Source organism: Hypanus sabinus, chromosome 2 (genome assembly GCF_030144855.1).
Source record: "Hypanus sabinus isolate sHypSab1 chromosome 2, sHypSab1.hap1, whole genome shotgun sequence".
Lineage (NCBI taxonomy): Eukaryota > Metazoa > Chordata > Chondrichthyes > Myliobatiformes > Dasyatidae > Hypanus > Hypanus sabinus.
Window position 1 is genome coordinate 84,224,969 of NC_082707.1, and position 25,084 is coordinate 84,250,052.

Genomic DNA, 25,084 nt, shown 5'->3' on the forward strand with positions numbered 1-25,084 from the left:
CAGAATCGCCTGTCTGACCGTGTAACTATAGAGTCCCCGACCACTGTTGCCTTCCTCTTCCTTTCCCTACCTTTCTGAGCCATAGAGCCAGACTCTGTGCCAGAGGCATGGCCACTGTTGCTTCCCCCAGGTAGGCCGTCCCCACCTCCAACAGTACTCAAGCAGGAGTACTTATTGTCAAGAGATACAGCTCAGGGATGCTCTCTAGCCTCTGATTCCTGCCCTTCCCTCTCCTTACTGTTACCCACTTATCTGCCTCCCCAGGCCCCCATGGGAGACTCATGGACTTGCCACATTTGATGCTGAGCACAGAACACTGACATCACACAAATTCTTCCTGTCTCTATTCTACACAGATAACCTACCTCGCCTCAACCTGTTAACGGCTAAGCTCCCTTGAGCCAAAGCCTTCCTACTCTGTCTCCCAATACTCCACCGTCCGCTCCTCTGATGCCTGCTCTGTAAAGCTGTCTCCTTTTAAACTCTTCTCACTGTTCTCACTGGCTGACGTCCATGCGTTTGTGCAGTCGTGCCCCGCTCAAACCGCTGAAGATTTTTTAGTAAGGTGTTTGATAAGGTTCACCAGAGTAGGTTCATCCAGAAAGTCATGAGGCATGGGATTCATGGAAAGTTTGACTTAGAATTGGCTTGCCAACAGAAAGGGTGGTAATAGATGGAGCACACTTCGCCTGGAGGTCGATGACCAGTGGTGCTTCACCGGGATCTGTTCTACAACTACTGCTCTTTGTGATTTTTATAAATGGTTTGGATTAGGTAGTGGAAGGATGGATTAGCAAGTTTGCAGTTGATGTAAGGGTCACTGGAGTTGTAGATAGAGTAGAAGGTTTTCGTAGGTTACAATGGGACATTGACAGGATGCAGAACTGGGCTGAGAAGTAGCAGATGGAGTTCAGTATGGAACAGTGTGAAGTGATACACTTTGGAAAGTCAAACTTGAATACAGAGGACATGGTTAATGGCAGGATTCTTAGCAGTGTGGAGGAACAGAGGGATCTTGGGGTCCGTGTTCATAGCTCTTTCAAAGATGCCGCACAAGTTAATAGACTTGTCAAGAAGGCATATGCTGTGGTCGCCCTACATTTGAATTCAAGAGACACAAGGTACTGTTGCAGCTCTATAAAGCTCTGGTTAGACCAAACTTGAGTATTATATTCAGTTCTGGTGCCTCACTGTAGGAAGGATGAGGAAGCTTTAGGAAGGGGGCAGAGGAGATTTATCAGGATGCTGCCTGAATTAGGGAACACGTCTTATGAGGAAAGGTTAGTTGAGCTGGGGATTTTCTCTTTGGAGCAAAGGAAGATGAAAGGAGACCTGACAGAGGTATATAATATTGTGAGTCATAGAGTGGAGAGTGAGCACCTTATTCCCAGGGAGACAAATACCAATACATTTGTTTAAGGTGAGTGGAGGAAATTTTAGGGGAGATGTCAGAGACAGTTAATGGCGTGTGTCTGGACCATACTGCCAGGAATGGTACCAATACAGACATCTAAGAGACCCTTAAACAGGCACACAGGAGAGTGAATGGGCTGTGTAGGAGGAAAGGTTTAGATTGATTGTGGGCTAGGTTCATACTGGTTGATACAACATTGTGGGCTGAAGGGTCTTACTGTGCTGTACTGTTTTATGCTTTATATTCTGTTTTAATTGAATAATGCTAATTCCATTTAAACTATATGGGATGCAATGTCACTGAAATTCATGAGGTTAATTTTCAGGAAATTGATTAAGTCAGTTTGCAAAAATACCTGTCCTCAGCAAAATATGTCTAAACACATTCCAGAATTAGGTGAGGCTAACTCCCATCTGACTACTATTAGGATACATTTTGTAGCAGCAACGCATCTCATTGAAATTTCCTCAATATCGGCTTCACTCTTGTGATCTGTCTCAGCCCATATTTTCTATTTGGCTATAAACATAGTAGGCATGAGGCCAGATTGAAAACAGCTGATGCTTAACCTACAGTGCAATAACCACCTACACATTTGCAGGGTCAGCAGAAAACAGAGGCAACTTGCAATGAGAAAAAAATGTCTGTCGATGGAAGAATAGGACATTAATCATTACTGGAGGATGCAGAAATCTACAATAGTTTAAAAGGAACACACACAAAATCCTGGAGGAACTCAGCAGGCCAGGCAGCATCTTTGGAAAAGAGTAAACAGTCAACCCTTCATCAGCCCGAAATGTCAACTGTTTCCTCTTTTCCATAGCTGCCGCCTGGCCTGCTGAGTTTCTCCAGCATTTTGTGTGTGTTGCTTGAATTTTCAGCATCTGCTGATCTTCTCTTGTTTGTGATATTTTAAAAGGCACTGTATTGTAGTCCCTGATCTGTCAAAACCGCCAGCCTCTTTGTTGGTTCTGTAAATGTGAAAAGGGTGCATGTGAGTTGTTAAATTGGTAAGTGCCGGACATACCATAGAAATTCTGGTGGACGAAACGATCCAGAGACTTACCAGGTTAATAGTTGTGGGTGAGGGATAGGGGTTGTGGAATGGTTGGTGATGGTCATTGGGAGGAGGGTGGTGACCTGCTACTGCTGCTCATTTCATTGGCTTTTCAAAGGAACAAGAGAACCTTTAGACTTCAAAAATCACATATAAATCCTCCAATTTATTGCAATATTCACTTTGCACCATCATTCTCCCTGAAACAATTGATTCACAACTGTGATTTCCATTCCAAAGTAATTGTTCTTTGTTATGTTCCAAAATACTGCTGTCACCCAGGAGTCTCTGTTGTAAATATTGCATCATAGCCATCATATCACAGTAGCCTTTTCAGAATTAGGTTTAATATCACCAGCATATGTCATGAAATTTGTTGTCTTTGTGGCAACAGTACAATGCAATACATAAAGTGAATCACAGTAAATATATGCACACACATACATAATATTTAATTTAAATAAGTAGTGAAAAAAGAAATAAAAAAGTAGTGAGGTAGTGTTAATAGGTTCAATGTCTATTCAGAAATCGGAACACAAATTTATATTGTGTTTCCTTCTTCTGTGGTTCATGAAAGAAGAAATGCGTTTGTATATTGCTCTGAATGACATTACAGATAAATATTTTCTTTTGCAGAATTAAACATCTATATAGAAATAGATTGGAGGAAATGTCTGCTGTAGAGAAGAAACTTTGCAAGTTATCCTCCTATGGTTTTGATACTTGGAATGAACGGCAACCGTGGGTACTTTTATCGTTACACACATCTTTCTCCTTCCCCCACCATCAACGTTGCTCTGAGGGTAAATTATTTATCAATTCAGAGATTCTTTTTCAGTGACCTTGATATTATTTAAATGACAAATCGATCTGACTAATTTATCACTGAAGTAAATTTTCTTTCAAAGCTGTTGCATAATTTACAGTCTCATTGTTTTCATGCTCATTTTTTTGTTCATCAAAGCAGTAAAAGGTTCTTCAACTATAATAAAGAAATCTACTTTAGAGAGAAAAGTAGTAATTTAAGGAAAATAATCAGCACTTTATAACTGCTAGATTTAAAGTAAATCATTTGAAGAAGCCTCCATTATGCCAAATAGGCCTGAATTTCATTATGCCTTTCACTCACTCGCTCATGATTTCACTTCTGTCATATGACTGAATTTAAATAACATCCAACGTTTGTTGCCCTGAACTCTAAGAACTAACAGAAAACAAGTTACACAGAGGACTCCACTATTGAAATTCAATGAATAGGATTACACACACACAAAGCCTGCCAGGCTTTATAAAGTAGAGTTGTGGAAGAGAACTATTCTGCTGTTGGGTGATTCCTTCAGAAGCAATAAATCTCATCTTCAGTGACACATTGAAAATACTAATAGTAAAATAAACTAATGTTAATTCTGCTCCTTCTAAACAATATTATGAATAAGAAAATGCATGATGTGAATGAGGCTATCCTTGGGCACAAATACAACAGAGAGTTCTTTAATGCTTTTGTCACAATTCCATCGTGCATGTAAAATGAGATTCCACTTGAATCGACGTTTTGTGAATTCAATCCAATATTCAGTTCGATGCAGGACTCCAAGCCATTATGAGAGCAGAGTAAACTGCCATCAGTTTACTGGAAGTCAAAGGAAGGTTTTGATCGGCTAAAAGCTAAGTTTTTCTTACTCTCCAGTTCCTCAATAAACATCTTGCTTCAGAACTTTAGACTCTCTTTATGTGGCTTCTCAGGAAATTGCCAGACAGTTACTATTTTTTAATGAAAATATAATACACACGCTTATATTACTTGAAGAATCCTGCCTTTATTAAAAAAATGGTCAGTATCTATGAGACAATTATGTCAAATCAGTTTGAAGCATATTGTTATTTGTCATTTCCACAGCAAAAGCAATACCTGGCTTTCTTCCAACTTTGCTCTGCTTTGAGAATTCAACAACCTCTGAGTTATGCCTGCTTGTCTGCCCAGGCACCAGCTGCGTAATTAAAACATCCAAAGTTATTTGTTGCATCCTTTGGTTATCTGTCTGAATAGTTGTAACTGAACTGATTGTACAATTTCCATGAAGAATAGGAAAGAGAAAAAAAGGTCTGTATTAGTAATCTAGCCATTTTAAAGTTTATCTTCACACTCAGTGTCACCAGAACATGGAGCAGGATGGAATAACAAAGTGAATGAAGCTGCTATTATTTAACAACCGGCTCAAAGCAGGTTTGGTGCTAATGTCACTGTTATTCTGGATTGCTGAGTGGCATTGGGTTAAATTTGATAACTTGCCACTTAATTAAACAAGTGACTTAGACTAAAGTAAAACCTGAAACATCCTGGAGGTAGAAGTGGTTAATCTATCCATCCTATTGAAGTAATTAACATTTTGGATTCAAAGACAGAACAGTTTTGAACCTGCTTTGGCCCTGACAGTGGCATCAATTTTTGATGTTCGTTCTTTGAAAATATGGCCTATCATTCACTCGCCATTCATTTGTTATGGCAAATTTGTGGATGATATTGTGATTCATTATTCCATTCTATCATTTACTAGATAGTAGAATGAATGTCAGTTCATGTAACCAGATATGTCCTTAAGCAACCACACTGGCTTCTAATAAATAACTTTTCATCTCTTTGCTCAACCGCTTGACAGCTTTATGAAGATTAACTGTAATAATTCACACAAATCAGTAGCAGATGTAAGACAGATCATGATGACTGGTGGACAACAGGGATATGAAAAGCACTGCCACACGTAACACAGACATAAATGTTGGAATAACAGTACTAATGATAGAAAGGAACAGAATCATTTCAATGAAATAGTAACCATAAAAAAGCAAGTTAAATGCAGTTACTAGAATAAGCCATTTAGTAGCTGTGACTCAGATGCAGCTCTTAGCAGCAGAGATTTGAATGCATGGTGACGCAACATGATTGATTCTGTTGAGTGACGTGCTTGTTGCAATGGTTTCCTGAATAAAAATACCTTCGTTTTCGCGTGAAATCAATTTGCCAAGAAGAGGCTGGTTAATGACAGAAATCGTTGTTACTGAGAATACGGTAATTTGTTCATTACCCAGATTTCCTCCATTCTTTAAGTGAGTCATATAACATGAAAACATACCCCTTCAGCCCAGTTTGTTCATGCCAGACAAGATGTCGACCTGAGCTAGTCCCATTATCCTGAATTTGCCATATACCCCTCTAAGCTTTCCTATACATGAACTTGCCCAAATGTCAATTAAGCATTGTAATTATACCTGCCTCTACCACTTCCTCTCACAAGTTGGTCCACATACCCTCCACTCTTGGTGTGAAAAATTTGCCTTTCGAGTCACCTTTAAATCTTCCCCTCTCACTTTAAATCCAGTCCTCTAGATTTAGGCTCCCTTACCCTGAGAAAAGAATTGCAACCATCTGCCTTACGCCTCTCACGATCTGACGTACGTCACCTCTTGGCCTCCTCCTCTCTCGGAAAAAGAGTTCCATTTTACCTAGTAACTCAAGCCATCATTCAAAGGAAAACCGCTTTGTCGAGCCCCTCCACTCCATCTGCCACAAGTGGAAATTCCCAGCGGCTGACATTTTAATTCAAATTCTCATTCCCGCTCTGACATGTACGTCCATGGCCTCCTCTTATTCCAACATCTGATAGCAAAAATATCAATTTCTCCTTCTGGTAAACTAATTCCCCCTCACTTCTCTATTGTCAACTCTGGCCCTTTCCCTCTTCTCACCTGTCTATCACTTTCCCCTGGTTCCTTTCCTTCTTTCCTTTCTCCTATGATCCACTCTCCTCCCCTATCAGATTCCTTCTACCCCACCCTTTACCTTTCCCACCCACTTGGATACCTTCTCGCTCTCCTTCCCCTCCTTCCCCCTTTTTATTCTGGCATCTTCACCCTTCCTTCTCAGTCCTGAAGAAAGATCTTGGCCGAAGATGTCATTTGTCCATTCACTTCCGTAGATACTGCCTGACCTGCTGAGCTGCTCCAGCACTTCGTGTGTTGCTTTCTATGTCCAGCATCTGCAGACTTTCTTAAGTTTATGCATAAATAATAGCCGTTTTGTCCTTCTTGCTAGAAAGTGAGCAATTCAATACAGGGAAAAAGGGATGTAGAAAAACAAGTTAGGAAATCTTTATTCTAGAATATTATTTAATTTTGCACTGAAAGTGCATTCACAGTATGAGCATAATTTATGTTGAGTAATTATTCTGTTTAGTGATAGTTGCCAATTACTTCTTGACAAAAAGCTCTTTTCTTACTGTTTATTGCATGATGTTTATGCTGTTTCCATAAATTTTTCTGTTATCCCTGATATTACAAGTGAATTTCTGTGCACTATAACCTCAGTAATCATTCCAAGTCTCTGGTTGATTCTTGTTTTATTTTTTCTCTGCTTCAGTTGGAACAGGAATGAGAGAACAACATCATAGTTACAAAACTGCATCTTAATTGCATAAAATTAGGAAATACTTTAAATTGCTTACATTGTCAGTAGTATATATAATATTCTATTTGATCTCTTTTCACACTAACTAATCTCACTAATTATTGCTTGTTTCTTCATTTACTTTTATTTTGCAATTAGATCATATAATTTCTCATCAGTATTAACTGTTCTATTCATTCTGATTTTTATTCCACTAATCTCCCTTCTTCTTGACCTCTACCCTTGAACCCATCCACTGTTTCCCCAGGGCAGTCTGTCACTTTTAATCTCTCCTGCTCCTCACTCCCTGACCTTCGGCACCACTCTCTATGTTGTTTGAGAGTTTGTAGACCGCCCAGATTGTCTACTATCTGGGTTAAACCTTCTACACCTGCAGCACTTCACAGCCTGGTAAAAATTGCAGATTTAATTACATTTTTAAGGTAGGGCTACACTTGTGTTGCAAATCTTTGCTTAATGATGGAAGATCCTCAACTGCTTTAAAAGAAAAAAAATCACAAATGGTCCCTTTCTCTTTCTCCCATTATTTGAAAAGTTCATACCAGTCATATGAATTATGAATAGGTCCCTAAGTATTTTGAGAGAGAAATGCTGAACCATTTCAAATGGTTCAGCATTTCTCCTTTGTTCTATTGTACAAACCGAATTAACATAACAATCCTACATAGATCAGCATGGTTAAAGCCTGCAAATTCAGGAATACTCAAAGATCCAGACTGAATTAGAGCAAATGCATGGCTTAGTATCTAGCTGGCGCCTAGCTGTTTCAAATGATCTAAATTGTTGCATAAATGATAATGGTCAGTAACTCAATCACATGAACCTTCAAATGCATTGAATAATTTCATTAACACTGCTTCAATTTCATCAAGATAACTGTGTAATATAACTGGAAAATGCCCATTACTTACATTTGTAAAAGGTCATTTCTAGGTGAAGAATAGGTACAAAAGACTGATATGAAAAACTGTCTTTTGCAGGAATAACCAAATTTCCTTGCAAACTCTGCAAATGAGCACAATTACTGAAGTCCCGAACATCTTCACAACTAACTGCAGTGATTTCCCAAATGCAGACCAATGTTGAATTCTTCATGGGTTCCAGTGCTAGAGCAGAAAACCTCCCACGGTATTGTGATGGTTACACTGGGTGAACTACCATTGCAGGTTAGACCTATTTCAACAGTGACTTCATTCATTGAAATAAAGAGGATCAGGTGCAAGGAAGAAGGGAAAGTTCAAGGTCATTTAGATTTTTGAAAAATATTTGTGCATATTTAAACATATTCAATTTGAGTAAAACTCATTTTGAACATGTTTTAATAGTGAAGAAACTGCAATGGTTTTATTAAACATTTGTAAATCGGAGAGACATTCTGCGCTCAGCCTCGATCACACGATACCAATACTGACAGAAGGCACTGAACAAAAACTTATTGGATAACTCGGAGTTCCTTTGAGGATCTGCAGAAGGGGAGTATGAACTCTTCTGTAAGGCAATTTGTGTAATGTATGAGGGTAAGAATACAGAACCCAGGAAATTCAAGCTTATTATTCCTGAATCACATTTTTTATCAGAGAAAAATAACTTCTTCCAAAACTCTGCTGGTTCATTGTGGATCTTGCAATACGCTGTGAGTCTACTCTTAGGTTGTTGCCTGTGACTGCTGTAGGCTGGGCCCAGTGGCGTATCGAAGCAGCAGGGCCCAGGTCCAAGATTGGTGAAGCAGCAGGGCCCAGGTCCAAGATTGGTGAAGCAGCAGGGCCCAGGTCCGAGATTGGTGAAGTAGCAGGGCCCAGGTCCAAGATTGGTGAAGCAGCAGGGCCCAGGTCCAAGATTGGTGAAGTAGCAGGGCCCAGGTCTGAGAATGTGGTGAAGCAGCAGCGCCCAGTGATGCACCATCAATAACTCACACTGAGACGTAGGCGAGATATCGGCTTTTATTGACTGGAAGAAGGAACCAGGAGTGAGTGTCTATCATACAAGGTCCTGGAGACTGAGGCCGATCTTCAGGCCGCAGGTCTCCTTTATACAGGGGCCTGTGGGAGGAGCCACAGGAGCAGTCAGCAGGGGCGTGTCCCAACAGGCACATAGTTCACCACACCCAGGTCCAAGATTGGTGAAGTAGCAGAGTCCAGGTGCAAGATTGGTGAAACAGCAAGGCCCAGGTCCGAGAGTGTGGTGAAGCAGCAAGGCCCAGGTCCAAGATCGGTGAAGCAGCAAGGCCCAGGTCCAAGATTGGTGAAGCAGCAGGGCCCAGGTCCAAGATTTGTGAAGTAGCAGGGCCCAGTTCTGACAGTGTGGTGAGCAGCAGGGCCCAGGTCTGAGATTGGTGAAGCAGCAGGGACCAGCTCCGAGAGTGTGGTGAAGCAGCAGGGCCCAGGTCCAAGAGCGTGGAACAATCCAGTGTTTGGATGGTTTAAGCACTGGGCCAGATTAAAAAGGTCAGGCTGACAGGGCTGGAGACGAGGAATGGGCAGGTTCAGCTCACTGCCTCGCAGTGTTTACTCGGCTCTCTGAACTGCGGCTGCGACTTCCTGTCAGTCAATGGACTCACTTCTGTAAACTTTGGTTCTAAATGCTCTTTGCTTACTTTTCTTGCTTGCACAATTTTCTTTTTTCCTCTGCACATTGGGTGTATGATGTTCTTTTTTAATGGCTCCTTTTGGGTTTCTTTGCTTTGTGGCTGCCTGTTAGGAGATGAATCTCAAGCTTGTATAATGTATACGTATGTGGATAATAAATGTACTGTGAACTTTCGAACTTTGAAGCTTTGAGTCGATGAGTTGTACAGCACAGTGAAACGCCCTTCATCCAATACTTGTCCTTATCAACAATGATAAGGTCATGCTACTCTCATTTCACAGCACCTGTGCTACTCGCTAAACTCCATAAACCTGTCCACATACTGTCCACACACCTCTTAAATGAATCTAATGTAGCTGCCTCAACTGCTACTTCTAGCAAATGGTTCCATATACCTACTAGCAACTGTGTATAAAAGTTACCCTTCAGGTTCTTATTAAGTCTTTCACCTATAACTTTAAAACTATGTCATTTCATTTTTGACCCTGGAAAAAAGACTGCTCAGCTCAGCCTATCCATGTCCTTCCTGATTTTATACAGTATATCTGTACAAGATCATTCCCCAGTCTCCTATGCTCCAAAGAGTAAAGGCCCAGCCTGTGCAGTCTCTTCTGTGCTCTTGTGATTGCTTGTACATGCAATGAAAGAAGTTTCCAACTAGTGTAATTTTAAACAGAGGCTGATAACTGAACAACAAGATTAAACCAGTTACCTTGTTGTATATCATGTGAAATACCATAAAATCAGAAAATGATTCCTGATATTCATTGAAAAAATCCCAAATATATTAAAACAAAACTTCCTTTATAAATAAATAAGTGAATATGCAGCTCTTAAACATAAAGAAGTAAGTGATTAGACAAATTATATCTCATCTGATTAGCATTCTTTCTGGGACTGATATAGTATTGTGCTAAATTCAAGCTTGAAGAAGCCAATGTTTCTACAAAAACAAATCACCATCTCACATCTTTCAATTATAACACTGAATGTATTAGCATCTCATGTGGAAGGAAGAGTTCCAATGGAACTATTTTGTGAACAATGAAGTGATCTTCCTAAGCCACAAACACTTTGCATTGTCTTAAGGTTGTTGTCTAGAAATTCAAACACTTAGCATTTTAATGCAACTTAAATTGATTGTTCCAGATATGTGAGAACATCCATATCCAGGGATATTGGTCTACTCTCAGAAGATTTTTGCAGATTTTTAGCTTCAGTTCACATGATGACATCAACATTTCTATGAGAGAATTGCAAATTTCTGGTCTTAGAAAATATTAAATAAGCAACATTACTTAGCTACAAACTCCAACTCAGTATAAATGCATATCAACTATGTACACAGTGTACTAATGCCTATAAAAAGTATTCACCCTCCTTGGAAGTTTTATTGTTTTACAGCATTGAATCACAGTGGATATAATTTGGCTTTTTTGACACTGATTAACAGAAAAAGATGCTTTTATGTCAAAGGAAAAACAGATCTTTACAAAGTGATCTAAATTAATTACAATTATAAAGAACTAAATAATTCTTTATAGTTAGTGGCAGTTGTATTTATTAACCTCCACTCACCTTTAATATCACACACCAAATCATCACTGGTGCAGCCAATTGGTTCTAATAGCCACATAATTAGTTAAATGGAGATCTGTTTTTGGAGACCCGTGTGAAGTCAAGGTGTTTTAATTGATTGTAATAAAAATACACCTGTATCTGTAAGGTCCAACCATTTGTGAGTCAGTACCCTGGCAAAAACTACACCATGAAAACAAAAAAACACTCCAAGCAACTCCGTAAACAGTTTATTGAAAAGCACAAGTCAGGAGATGGATACAAGAAAATTTCCAAGTCACTGAATATCCTGTGGAGTGCAGTTACATAAGAAAATAAGAACATAAGAAATAGGAGCAGGAGTAGGCCTTCCAGCCCATCGAGCCTGCCCCGCCATTCAATAAGATCATGGCTGATCTCTCCGTAAACTCAGCTCCATCTACCTGCCTTTTCCCCATAACCCTTAATTCTTTTACTATGTAAAAACCTATCTAACTGTTTCTTAAATATATTTAGAGAAGAAGCCTCAACTGCTTCCCTGGGCAGAGAATTCCACAGTTTCACCACTCTTTGGGAAAAATAGTTTCTCCTCATCTCCAAACTAAACCTTCTCCCCTGAATCTTGATGCTATGTCCCTTAGTTCTAGTCTCACCTACCAATGGAAACAACTTTCCTACTTCTATCTTATCCATCCCTTTCAAAATTTTGTGTGTTTCTATAAGATCCCCTCTCATTCTTCTGAAATCCAGAGACTATAGTCCCAGGTGACTCAATATCTCCTCATAGGTTAACCCCCTCATTTCTGGAATCAACCTGGTGAACCTCCACTACACCACCTCCAAAGCCAGTATATCCCTCCTCAAGTAAGGAGACCAGAACTGCACACAATACTCCAGGTGCGGCCTCACCAGTACCCTGTATAGATTCAACATGACCTCCCTGCTCTTGAACTCAATCCCTCTAGCGATGAAGGCCAACATTCTATTTGCCTTCTCAATAACCTGTTGTATCTGCAAGCCAACTTTTTGCGATTCATGAACAAGCTCTCCCAAGTCCCTCTGCACAACAGCATGCTGCAATCTTTCAGCATTTAAAAATAATCTGCTCTTCTATTATTCCTTCCAAAGTGGAAGGTCTCACATTTACTAACATTGTATTCCATCTGCCAGACCTTGGCCCACTCATTTAACCTATCTATATCCCTCTGTAGTCTCTAAACATCTTCTGTACAATTTGCTAATTTGCTTTTCCACTCAGTTTAGTGTCATCAGTAAATTTTGCTACACTACACTCAGTCCCCTCTTCCAAATCATCAATGTAAACAGTAAACAGCTGTGGGCCCAGCACCGACCCCTGCGGCACCCAACTCACCACAGACTGCCAACCGGAGAAACACCCATTTATACCAACGTTCTGCCTTCTATTGGTTAACCAATCCAATATCCATGCCAATACACCTCCTCTGACTCCATGCATCCGTATCTTATTTATAAGTCTCTTGTGTGGCACCTTATCAAATGCCTTCTGGAAATCCGAGTATACGACATCCACCTGTTCCCCTCTATCCACTGCACTCATTATGTCCTCAAAGAACTCCTGTAAATTTGTCAAACAGGACCTACCCTTTCTGAATCCATGCTGTGTCTGTCTAATGGAACCACTTCTTTCTAAATGTTGCGCTATTTCTTCCTTAATGACAGCTTCAAGCATTTTCCCCACTACAGATGTTAAGCTAACTTCCTTTTTTTAAAAAGTGGCGTGACATTTGCTGTCTTCCAATCTTCCAGGACCTGCCCAGAGTCTGGAGAGTTTTGATAAATGATTACCAACAGGTCTACAATAGCCTCCACCAATTCCTTCAGCATCCTGGGTGCAACCCATCAGGACCAGGGGACCTATCTACCTTCAGGCCCTCTAGTTTGCTCATCACTATCTCTTTAGTGACAGTGATTTTATTGAGATCCTCACCTCCCATTTCGTCCGTAGCATCCTTCTTTGGTATATTAGATGCGTCCTCCATTGTGAAGACAGACACAAAATAGTCGTTCAATGCCTCAGCCATTTCCTTATCACCCAATATCAATTTCCTTCTCGTCTTCCAAGGGACCTACGTTGACTTTAACCACCCTCTTCCACTTTATATATTTTTAAAAACTTTTGCTATCTATTTTTATATTTTGTGCTAATTTACTTTCATACTCTATATTTCCCTTTCCTTATTTCTTGTTTAGTTGTTCTCAGTTGCTTTTTAAAGTTTTCCCAATCCTCCAGTCTCCCACTACTCTTTGTGACTTTGTACACATGAGCTTTTAATTTGATACTATCTTTTATTTCCTTAGTTATCCAAGGCTGGCTCTCCCCACACTTACTGTCCTTTTGACTGGAATATACTTTTGTTAAGCATGTGAAAGATCTCTTTGAAAGTATTCCACCGTTCCTCAACTGTCCAACCAAATAGTCTGCTCCCAATCCACATTATCCAATTCCTCCCTCATCCCATTGTAGTCTCCCATGTTCAAGCATAATATACTAGTTTTAGATCCAACTATTTCATCCTCCATCTGAATGTGAATTCAATCATACTGTGACCACTCTTTCCAACAGGATCCCTGACTACAAGATCGTTAATCTTACCTGTCTCATTGCACAGGACTAGATCTAAGATAGTATTTCCCCTTGTAGGTTCACTAACACACTGCTCAAGAAAGCCATCGCGGATACATTCTATGAAGTCCTCCTCAAGACTTCCTTGACCAACCTGATTCACCCAATCTAAGTGGAAGTTAAAACCCCTGAGACAACTGCCATTTCGTTCTTACAAGCCACAGTTATTTCTTGGTTAATTGCCTCTGCCATTGCAATATTTTTATTAGGTGGCCTATAGACCACATCTACCAGTGACTTTTTCCCTTTACTATTCTTAATCTCTGCCCAGATGGACTCAACATTCTGCTCCATAGATCCTATATCATCTTCCACAATCGCCTGATCTCATCCCTAATCAAGAGCGCCACCCCACCTCCTCCGTCTTCCTGCCTTTCTTTCTGTATTACCTGATATCCTTGGATATTTAATTCCCAGTCATCTCCATCTCGCAATCAGGTTTCTGTAATGGCCACTAAATCATATGCCTTGGTATTGATCTGTACCACAAGTTCACTAACTTTGTTTCTAATTCTACGGGCGCTTTGATAAAGTGTCCTTATACGCATTGTCCTTTTAGAATCTAGTGACCTTTGCGAATTTTGCTTTTTACTTTTATGTACTCTACTCTTACTTTTCACTTCACTAACTCTAGCTTTGGTCTCTGCATCACTTCCCTCTTCTTTTCTGTGTGGGTTCCCATCCCCCTGCCATATTAGTTTAAAACCTCCCCAACAGCACTAGCAAACAATCTCCCTAAGACATTGATCCCGGACCTGCCCAGATGTAGACCGTCTGGACGGTACTGGTCCCACCTCCCCCAGAAGCGGTTCCAATGCCCCAAGAATGTGAAACCCTCCCTCCTGCACCAACGCTCAAGCCACATATTCATTCTAGCTATCCTGCCATTCCAACTCTGGCTCATACGTGGCACCGGTAATCATCCTGAGATTATAACCTTTGAGGTCTTACTCTTTAATTGATCTCCCAGCTCCCTAAATTCAGCTTGTAGGACCTCATCCCGCTTTCCTCCTATATCGTTAGTACCTACATGCACCAAGACAGCTGACCGCTCACCCTCCCTTTTCAGAATGCCCTGCAGCCTCTCTGAGACATCTCTGACCCTTGCACCCGGCAGGCAACACACCATACAGCAGTCCCGTTTGTGGCCACAGAAACTCCCCTCTATTCCCCTTACCATGGAATCCCTTACCACAACAGCTCCACCACACTTTATCTTGCCCTCATGCGCAGCAGAGCCACCCACAGTGCCATGATCCTGGCTACTGCTGCCATCACCTGATGAGCCATCTCCCCCAACAGACTCCAAAGCTGTATATCTGTTTTGGAGGGAGATGAGCGCAGGGGTCTCCTGTCAATCATCAAGAACTTGAAAGAATGTGGCACAGCTGTAAATCTGCCTAGGGTAGGCTGCCCTCAGAAACTGAGTGACTGTGCAAGAAGGAGAATCATAAGGGAGGCCACCAAGAGACCTGGGACAACTCTGGGACAAGCTTCAGTGGCTGAGGTGGGAGAGACTGTCCATACAACAACTGTTGCCCGGGTGCTTCACCAGTCATAGCTTTATGGGAGAGTGGCAAAGAGAAAATCACTGTTGAAAAAAACTCTCATGAAATCTCAGCTGGAGCTTGCCAGAAGGCATGTGGGAGACTCTCAAGTCAGTTGGGAGAAGGTGTTATGGTCTGATGAAACCAAAATTGAGTTTTTTAGTCATCAGACTAAACACAATAAACACCACACATCTTCAAAAACACACCATCCCTATCGTGAAGCATGGTGGTGGCTGCATCACGCTGTGGGGATGCTTCACTGCAGGAGGTCCTCGAAGGATTGTGAAGGTCGAGGGTAAAATGGATGCAGCAAAATACAGGGAAATCCTGGAGGAAAAACTGATGCATTCTGCAAGAGAATTGTGATTGGGTGAAGATATGTTTTCCAGCAAGACAATGACTCCAAGCATAAAGCCAAAGCTACACAGGAATGGCTTAAAAACAACAAAGTTAATGTCATGGAGTGGCCAAGTCAGAGTCCAGCCCTCAATCCAATTGAGAATTTGAGGCTGGACTTGAAAATGGCTGTTCACTCACGATCCCCACGCAATCTGACAGAGCTTGAGCAACAAAGAATGGGGAAAAATTGCAGTGTCCAGATGTGCAAGGCTGATAGAGACCTATCCAGACTCAAGGATGTAATCGCTGCCAAAGGATATCCACTAAATACTGATTTGAAGGGGATGAATACTTATGTAGTCAATTATTTTGTGTTTTATACTCTTTATGAAACCTGAATTCTTCCATTATTTTTTAACTGGATCATGCCTTCACTTCTGAAGACCGATTCTGCATGTGCTGGGCTGTTTTTATTTTTGAAACAGAGAAGCATAGAAAACCTACAGTACAATACACGCCCTTCAGCCCACAATGCCATGTCAAACATGTACTTACTTTGGAAGTTACCTAGGGTTACCCATAGCCCTCTACTTTTCTAAGCTCCATGTACCTATCCAGGAGTCTCTTAAAAAACCCTATCATATCCGCCTCCACCACCGTTGCCAGCAGCCCATTCCATGCACTCACCACTCTCTGTGTAAAAGACTTACCCCTGACATCTCCTCTGTACCTACTTCCAAACTCCTTAAAACTATGCCCTCTCGTGTTAGTCACTTCAGTCCTGCTTGTGTGTTTAAACATCTCACTGCACTTTAACAGGTGAGCAGCCATTTTGCTTTTGTTTTAAAAATACCTCATCGCCAACGGTATAGTTTGTAACTTCAATTAATTCAAAGGTACACACGTGAGTCCAGGAATACAGGAGTAACTTTGTCTTTACTTTAAGTGAGGCGCCCACATTTCACGTGATAGTGTGTTGATGTATGCAGTTAATGTATTTTTACATATAATCCATAATTATTTAAATGAACCAGAGTACTTAATCAAATAATACATACAATATTACTCAAATATTACTGAAATATTAAATACACAACAGTTACAATCTCAATGACAAAAATTACCATGAGCTCCCAGATTGGTTAATCAGGAGGAGAATGAACAGGCAGGAAAACAATTTTTTTTAAATAACGTAGTAATATAGGAGTTCAAGGTTAACATTTAGTATAAAGGGGAAGGATTTGTAATGAGGAACAGATTGAAAGCTCTGGCTTCTGAACAACAAGCTTGTATCAAATAAATATGATTTTTTTAATGTGTAACTAAACAAGTTAATTCTTTCTAGAAATAAACAATCAGAGCAGTTCCACTGACAGTGGCTGAGACAAAAATATACCCTCAAAATAATGTAGAGCTGGTTTTCACCTTCCAGTGAAGGAATGCCCTTGTGTTTAATCCCCCTTGTGTTTTGGGAAATTTGATATTAATTACGCATTGGATGATGACTGAGTCCTGTTGTCTCCATGCAGCAATACATCATACAGATGAAGGTTCATGCTATAACTTGCCAAAGCAGACTTAGTGAAACACTAAACCATCATATGGTATATAAAATAAATGGTTGTAATTTTCAGCCCAGTTTCATTAACCTGTTTTTCAGCAATAGCAGCTTATCCAATTATTTTATTTTCCAGATTTTCTCGATAATTAGTTCAGACTTGTTTTTAATTAAGCTTGTGATTCTAGACTGCAATATGCACTTGGTTAATTGTTGCCTTTTGAAGTGACCTAAAAAGCCTCAAGGTTGTAAATGAGTTGCTAGCAGGTCCATCACAATCCTTTTAGTAAAACAACTCAGCATCTAATCCACAGGTAATTCAACACCACTTTTCCAAGCCAACTTGGGATGGAAAACAAATATAGAAGAGTCAGCATTACCAAGGTACTGAGATAATGTTGGATAGGTTTCTTAGTGTGGTTACCTTTAAAAGAAAGCATGCAGCTATTGTGTACCATACATGGTCTCAGCTCAACTCAAAGTGCATTACTGCCAATAAGCTACCCCTGAAATAGAGCAAGCCTGGTCACTAATTTGTATTTGGAAACCTCTCACACACAACAACATAACTATAGTTAACTAGTGTACCTTTGTTTCCTTTTAGTTATGTTTCAACTTACCATGAAACTCCAGCCCATATCCTCAGTAATACAGTCTTAAATATCTCCTGCACCTCTGACACTCCTAAATGGTCATCTGTAGCTCTGCATTTGAATTCAAAGTCTCTTCAGTACTTTTGAATCCATTGCTCACCTAAGCCACTCTAAATATATTATATTGTGAATCTGTTTGGCCATGCATTCATTGAACTCCTAACCTTTGCAATATTTAAACAATCCTTTATGGATTCAAAATGTAATCCTTCTCTTCTTTCTAAATTTTGTTCAGATACATTTTTCCTATTCTGCCTCTGTTCTTCTACAGATGACCCTCATGTTTTTTTCTCCTGCATCATATTTATTTTTTGAAAATTCTTTGAGATATCCTTTTGCAGAGGAGGAGCATGATGAAATTGCAAATCTAGGAACACGCTGACAGTTTAAGAATTCAGACAGCTTTGATTTGTTTTGGTCTGCAGGAATCAGGAGAGCTTCCCAAGAGATGATTGAGGTTCATGTCCCAAACTTTAACCAGGGAAGTACAATAAAGGGCAGCTTACGTTTTCTGAATCAGCTTTTAATAGTAAAATTATTCAAGAACAAAGCAAAAACAAAGTAAACCTTAAATATACACTGCAATTAATGGATCTACTTGCAAAATAATATTAAAGGGAAACTATGACACTGAAAAAAAACTACTGCTTAAGTCATCACAAGTGGCCATCTGAGCCAAACGATTGGGTATATTTAAAGTGTCGATGGAGCAATACCTTATCTCCCGCCTAGGTAGCCTCCTACCTGCCGGCATGAACATTCAACTCACAGACCTCCGTTGATACTCCTGCCCTCCCTTACCCCATCCCTATCTATAATTTTAGTCTGGTTCTCTTTCTCTCTCTCCCCCCCCCCTCACTATAATCTCCCCCCAGCCCCAACTTACTTTCTCTTTTATTTCCCATAATTCTCCACCTTCCCCCTACCCCATTTCCCTCCAGCCTATCACTTCCCAGCTCTCTACTTCATCCCTCCCCCCACTTCTTATCCCCCCTCAACCATCCCATGTTACTTCACTCTTGATGAAGGGTTTCGGCCCGAAACATCGTCACTACCTTCTCCCATAGATGCTGTCTGACCTGCTGAGTTCTGCCAGCATTTTGTGTTTTTATTTATTTCCAGCATCTGCAGATTCACTTGTGTTGCCACTGATAGGTTCTTGATTAGTAATGGCTTCAAAGGAAAAACAGAATAATGGGGTTGAGAATGATAATAAATCAGCCATGTTTGAATGGTGGAGAAAACTCAATGGTCCAAACAGCCTAATTCTGTTCTTGTGTTCTGTGGTCTATTAAAGACAATTCCACATCCACAAACTAAACAGGCATTAAAAGTTAAGACTAACGCACAAAATGTACCCAGATTATCCATTCCCATTAGAAGTAATTGATCATGTTATAAATTTCATTCAATAGGATCAGAATTGTTAATATCTCTATTATGTCTCTCAATAAATCTAAAATGAATAGAAACTAAATGAGGAGTGTTATTACAGAATTCTGTTTTGCCAAGATTTAACAGTATTTTGCTGAATTCTGGGTTCACTTGTATAAAAATTTAGCAAATTGGATAAATTTATTTAAGTTAAATGTGTTTCCTGCACAGAATCTGGAATTACTTCTCAAGTACAGTTCTATTACACGTGTTCAGCCAGTCTGCCATTCAGTTTGGTCTTTACAATTAACGGGAAGGTAGGAGATGGGGAAATCTAAATCCAATCGCAACCGGAGAAGTAAGTGCAACCATTTATAGGCCCTTGTGTAAACAGAGACGGAAATGTAGTCAGCAATCACAACAATGTTGAGGTCAAATACAACAACGGGTGTCATAATCATTGTCATCTTCCATTGGCCAATTGGGCATCTGCCAAGTGGATAAGTCAAAGACGCAAATCCATGGCCATGAACCATTGGTAAATAGGAGAGATTAGTATTTGTATGCATTGGCAATCAAGGGAGAGGTGTCCAGGAGACATGGCAGGAGGAGAGGAGAGTGGAGACCTGTTTGGAGAAGGGAAGCTGAGGAACTGTTGTCTTATTTTCCCAGTTCTAATGTAGGACCTTAAACCTGAAATATAAACTCTGTTGCCTGATCTGAGTGCTTTCATGCTTTTACTTTAGATTTCCTGCATCTAGTGTCTTTTGATTTCCAAAATGCCAAAGCTGCATCAGATCATTTTGGATACTGATTGAACTGTGGATATGCCCACTCTATACAGACATCAGGCAAGCCTTTGCTCTGTGCTCATAGTGACCTCACCAACATGACTTACAGCATAAATGGAGTGCACACATAATGACCACTATATCAGGACTAGTTTGTCACCCACTATGTCCAAAATTGTCTGCTGCAGAGCTGCACTTCGCAGCCACTAATGAAGGAATCACCGGTCAATGTAAATACAGAATGCATCACACACAAAATGCTAGAGGAACTCAGTAGGTCAGCCTGCATTTATGGAGATGAATAAACAGTCAATGTTTCAGTCCAAGACCCTTCTTCAGGACGTTCCATACTTCCCATTCTGTTCATGCACAGATGCAAAGTCTTTTTATGTGTCATGTACTTGAAAATAATGAAATCCAGTCTTCATCAATCCATCAAGCAATTGGAACAGCAGAACACCTAAGTTCTAACCAAAGTTCTTCAAACACAGCAAGGAATGTTGAAGTATCAGAAGACTTCTGGAGAATTGGGAGTCAGTTACCAAGGAAGCTGAGAAACATGAAGCCAATTTATCAGGGTGAGGGCATAAGATGGACAAAGGAAACAATTATTTATTTCCTTTCTAGTAGATGTTCTGTCACAATGTAGTCTTGTATAGGCTTAATCCCAGTTCTACAGGGGAACGTTGAGGAGTTAAAAAAATTAGTTCTACTTGTAATTTCACAAAGAGACAGCCAGGATGAACACTTGGGTTTGACACAAAGGTAAGAGTAATCTGATAATTGCATCATTCTCACAGCTCTGCAGCATTCATTCAAAGCTTTGTCTACTTACACCTCACAGCGGTAACAGCAGACTTCTCCAGGCAAACATCAAGCAAGTGAAAGTATGCCTCACATCCCAGTCACATGTACTCCAGGTTCTAGCTCAGGCATGGGCAAACTACGGCCCGGGGGCCATATGCGGCCCGTTAAACTTTTTAATCCGGCCCGCAGAACTTGATGAAATAATATTAATAAACCTTGTTAACGTTTTTTCCCCGCAATTCTGGCGTTTTCCCAATAGATGACGCACTCTATATACATTGACCTTTGTTGAGGTGCAGCGTATTACTCCACATTTGCGCTTTACTCTTTGTTCGGCTCGACCTATTGTGTGAACAGGCGTTCAGCGTCATGAACGTCAACAAAGCCAGCCACAAATCCAAGTTAACTGACCAACACCTCAGATCCATCCTGAGAATCGCCACAACAAAACTAAATCCAGACTTTGATGCGCTGGCTAAAAAGGGAGACCAACAACACTGTTCCCACTGAAATTAAAAATAAGTTTCTTCGTTGTGTTATGTAAAAAATGCATTTGAAAATATTTTTTTCAATAAGCCTTACATGTTACATGTAATTTCAGTTAAGTGATGGACATGAGTAGTGCGCAGGTGCACGTACATTCTCAAAATAAAAAATGCGCTCCAGATCAAATTACGCGCTCCGCATACTGGCGCGCTGTCACTGTTCTGTCCTTGTGCTGGTTGTTGTTGAGTTTTGGTACAGGGGACAATTGAATAAGAAGGAGCAGGACAAGTAGACCTGCATCTCCTACCGTTTTTGAAATAAAGACAGTCAGGAGGAGAGTGATGATGATAATATCTTGAAGGATAACAGAATTTTCAGAGCTTTAAAATAATAACTGTTACTATTAAAAAAGCTGTATTTTATTCATTTAATTTTCAGTGTTTTAAAAGTCATTTCAATAAATAGCTAAATACCATGGGACTTCAAAGACAGATATTTTGTTGTAAAGCATTTGTTCATTTTCAATTGAAATTAAAGCACATGTTTTCTACATATCCCATGATATTTTATTTTCTCTTATGAGGTGTATTACCAAAACACTCCATCCATCTGCTCCTGGTCCGGCCCCCCTGTCAAATTTTAGAACCCTTTGTGGCCCACAAGTCAAAAAGTTTGCCCACCCCTGTTCTAGCTACATAATCTTAAGGAAGGAGGGCTAAGGAGATGAAGCATTTACATTCTCTCAATATGTGTGGCAATAATTCATATTTGTTTTTATTGCTTAATTTGATTGTCACTGGAGATCAATATTTCACATTGGCCTATGACCTTCATGTTTATAACACAACAGCAGGGCATGCAGCTCATTCACTTAAGATGCTTTAATTATGTAAGCTAATATAATGTACTTGTCAATGATTTTAGATTCCTGGTGGGAGGGGACCAGAAGACATTGATTCATTGTTATATTTAAAGTTTCATCCATATCGACATTCATGTTAAGGAAGACTTTTATTATAATTTAATCTGTTGTCAAGTGACAAGCTTTACATATGCTATTATAGTCTTGGTCAATTTCAAGGAATAGACTCACAGAGTCATAGAACATTGCAGCGCAGAAACAGGCCCTTCTGCCCATCTAGTCCATACTGATCTGTTATTTTGCTTAGTTCCATCAACCTGCACTTGGACCATAGCCCTCCATACACCTCCTATCCATGTGCCTATCCAAATTTCTCTTAAATGGTGAAATCGAACTCTCATCCTCCACTTCTGTTGGCAGCTCATTCCACACCACCACCACCCTCTAATTGAAAGGATACCCCTCGTGTTCCCCTTAAACATTTCACCTTTCATCCTTAACCCATGACCTTTAGTTCTAGTCCTACTCAACTTCCGTGGAAAAATCCTGCTTACATTTACCTTATATATGCCCCTCAGAATTGTATATACCTCTATCAAATCTTCCCTGATTCTACTACACTCTAGGGTGGGGTCATAAAGTATTCAACCTTTCCCTATAACTCATGTCCTGGCAACTTTGTTGCAAATTTTCTTTACACTCTTTCAATTTTATTGATATCTGTCCTGTAGGTAGGTGACCAAAACTGCATGCCATACTCCAGATTAGGTCCCATCAACATCTTACACAACTTCAGCAAAACATCCCTTCACACATCTCTTTGATTTATGAAGGCCAAGGTGCCAAAAGCTAACTTTATGACCCTATCTCCTTGTGCTGCCAATTTCAAGGAACTACGGATTTGTATTCCTAGATCCCTCTGCTCAACCTCACTTCTTCTTTTTCTTTTTCAATCTTTTTATTGAATTTTTCCAAAGACAAATACATAACAGTCATAATAGTACAAAGGGAGTAGGATTACATTGTTGGCAATTAACACATGTGAGTAGAAATTATAGGTAACACCAATATAATTGACCTCCCAAACCCTTAAAATAAACAAGATACACGGAAATAAAAAGATGGGAAAAAACCCAAATTGAAAAATCAAGAACAAAGTAAATTAAACTGAACAAAACTAAAACTAAGCTAAACAAAGCTGGGCTATTCTATTATATCAAATAAAATCATTAGTGTCATCAACTTTGCTCCTCTACTCAAATTAATGAATAATATAAAGGAATTGGAAAAGGTCGGATTACATTCTATGAAAGTATTGAATAAAAGGCCTCCAAGTTTCTTCAAATTTAACCGAGAGATCAAAAGTACCATGTCTAATATTTTCTAAGTTTAAACAGGATATGGTTTGGGAAAACCATTGAGATAAAGTTGGAGGATTCATCTCTTTCCAATTCAATAAAATAGATCTTCTAGTCATTAAAGTAGCAAATGCAATCATCCGCCAAGCTGCAGAGGGCAGATCAATCATTGGTAAGCCAAAAATTGCAGTGATAGGGTGAGGTTGTAAATCAATGTGTAAAACTATAGAGAAATAGTATCAACAATATCGTTCCAAATTTTTTCCAAAAGAGGACAAGACCAAAACATATGAGTCAAAGAGGCTACCTCAGAAATGACATCTATCACAGATCGGATTTATATCAGAATAAAAATGAGCTAATTTATCTTTAAATACATGCACCCTATGCACCACTTTGAGTTGAATTAACGTGTGCTTAGCACAAATAGAAGAAAAATTAACTAATTGAAAATACTTTTCCAATTTCTCCATAGGTAAAGAAAGTTGAAGTTCCTTCTCCCATTCATTTTTAATTTTATTGGATATATCTGACTGTATTTTCATAATCATATCATAAATGATTGCTATTAATCCCTTTTGATAAAGTTTTAAGCCTAAAAATTTTTCCATGATATCGGTTGGATATGAAATCGGAAAAGTAAGTAACATCATATTCAAAAAATCTCTGATATGTAAATATTAAATGGAATCTGGACAAATTATATTTATTAGACAACTGTTCAAAAGACATGAAACAGTTTCCAAAAATAAATCACGAAAACATATTATACCCTTCATTTTCCATACCAAAAAGGCTTGATCCGTGACTAAGGGTTGAAAGAAAAAATTAGATATAATAGGACTTCTTTCAATCTTTTTACTGAATTTTTCAAAGACAAATACATAATGGTCATAATAGTACAAAGGGAGTGGGATTACATTGTTGACAATTAACACATGTGAGTAGAAATTATAGGTAACACCAAGATAATTGGCCTACCAAACCCTTAATATAAACAAGATAAAAGGCAATAAAAAGATGGAAAAAAAACTCGAATTGAAAAATCAAGAACAAAGTAAACTAAACTAAACTAAGCAAAGCTGGGCTATTCTATTATATCAAATAAAATCATTAGTGTCATCAACTCCACTCCTCTACTCAAATTAATAAATAATATAAAGGAATCAGAAAAGGTCAAATTACATACTATGAAAGTATTGAATAAAAGGTCTCCAAGTTTCTTCAAATTTAACCGAGGGATCAAAGGCACCACTTTTAATTTTTTCTAAGTTTAAACAGGACATGGTTTGGAGAAACAATTGAGATGTAGTCGGAGGATTCATCCTTTTCTAATTCAATAAGGTAGATCTTCTAGCAATTAAAGTAGCAAATGCAAACATTTACTGAGGTGCAGAGGGCAGATCAATCATTGGTAAGCGAAAAATTGCATTGATATGGTGAGGTTATAAATCAATGTGCAAAACTGTAGAGAATGTATCAGAAATATCTTTCCAAAAGAGGACAAGACCAAAACATATGAGTCAAAGAGGCTACCTCAGAATGACATCTATCACAGATCGGAT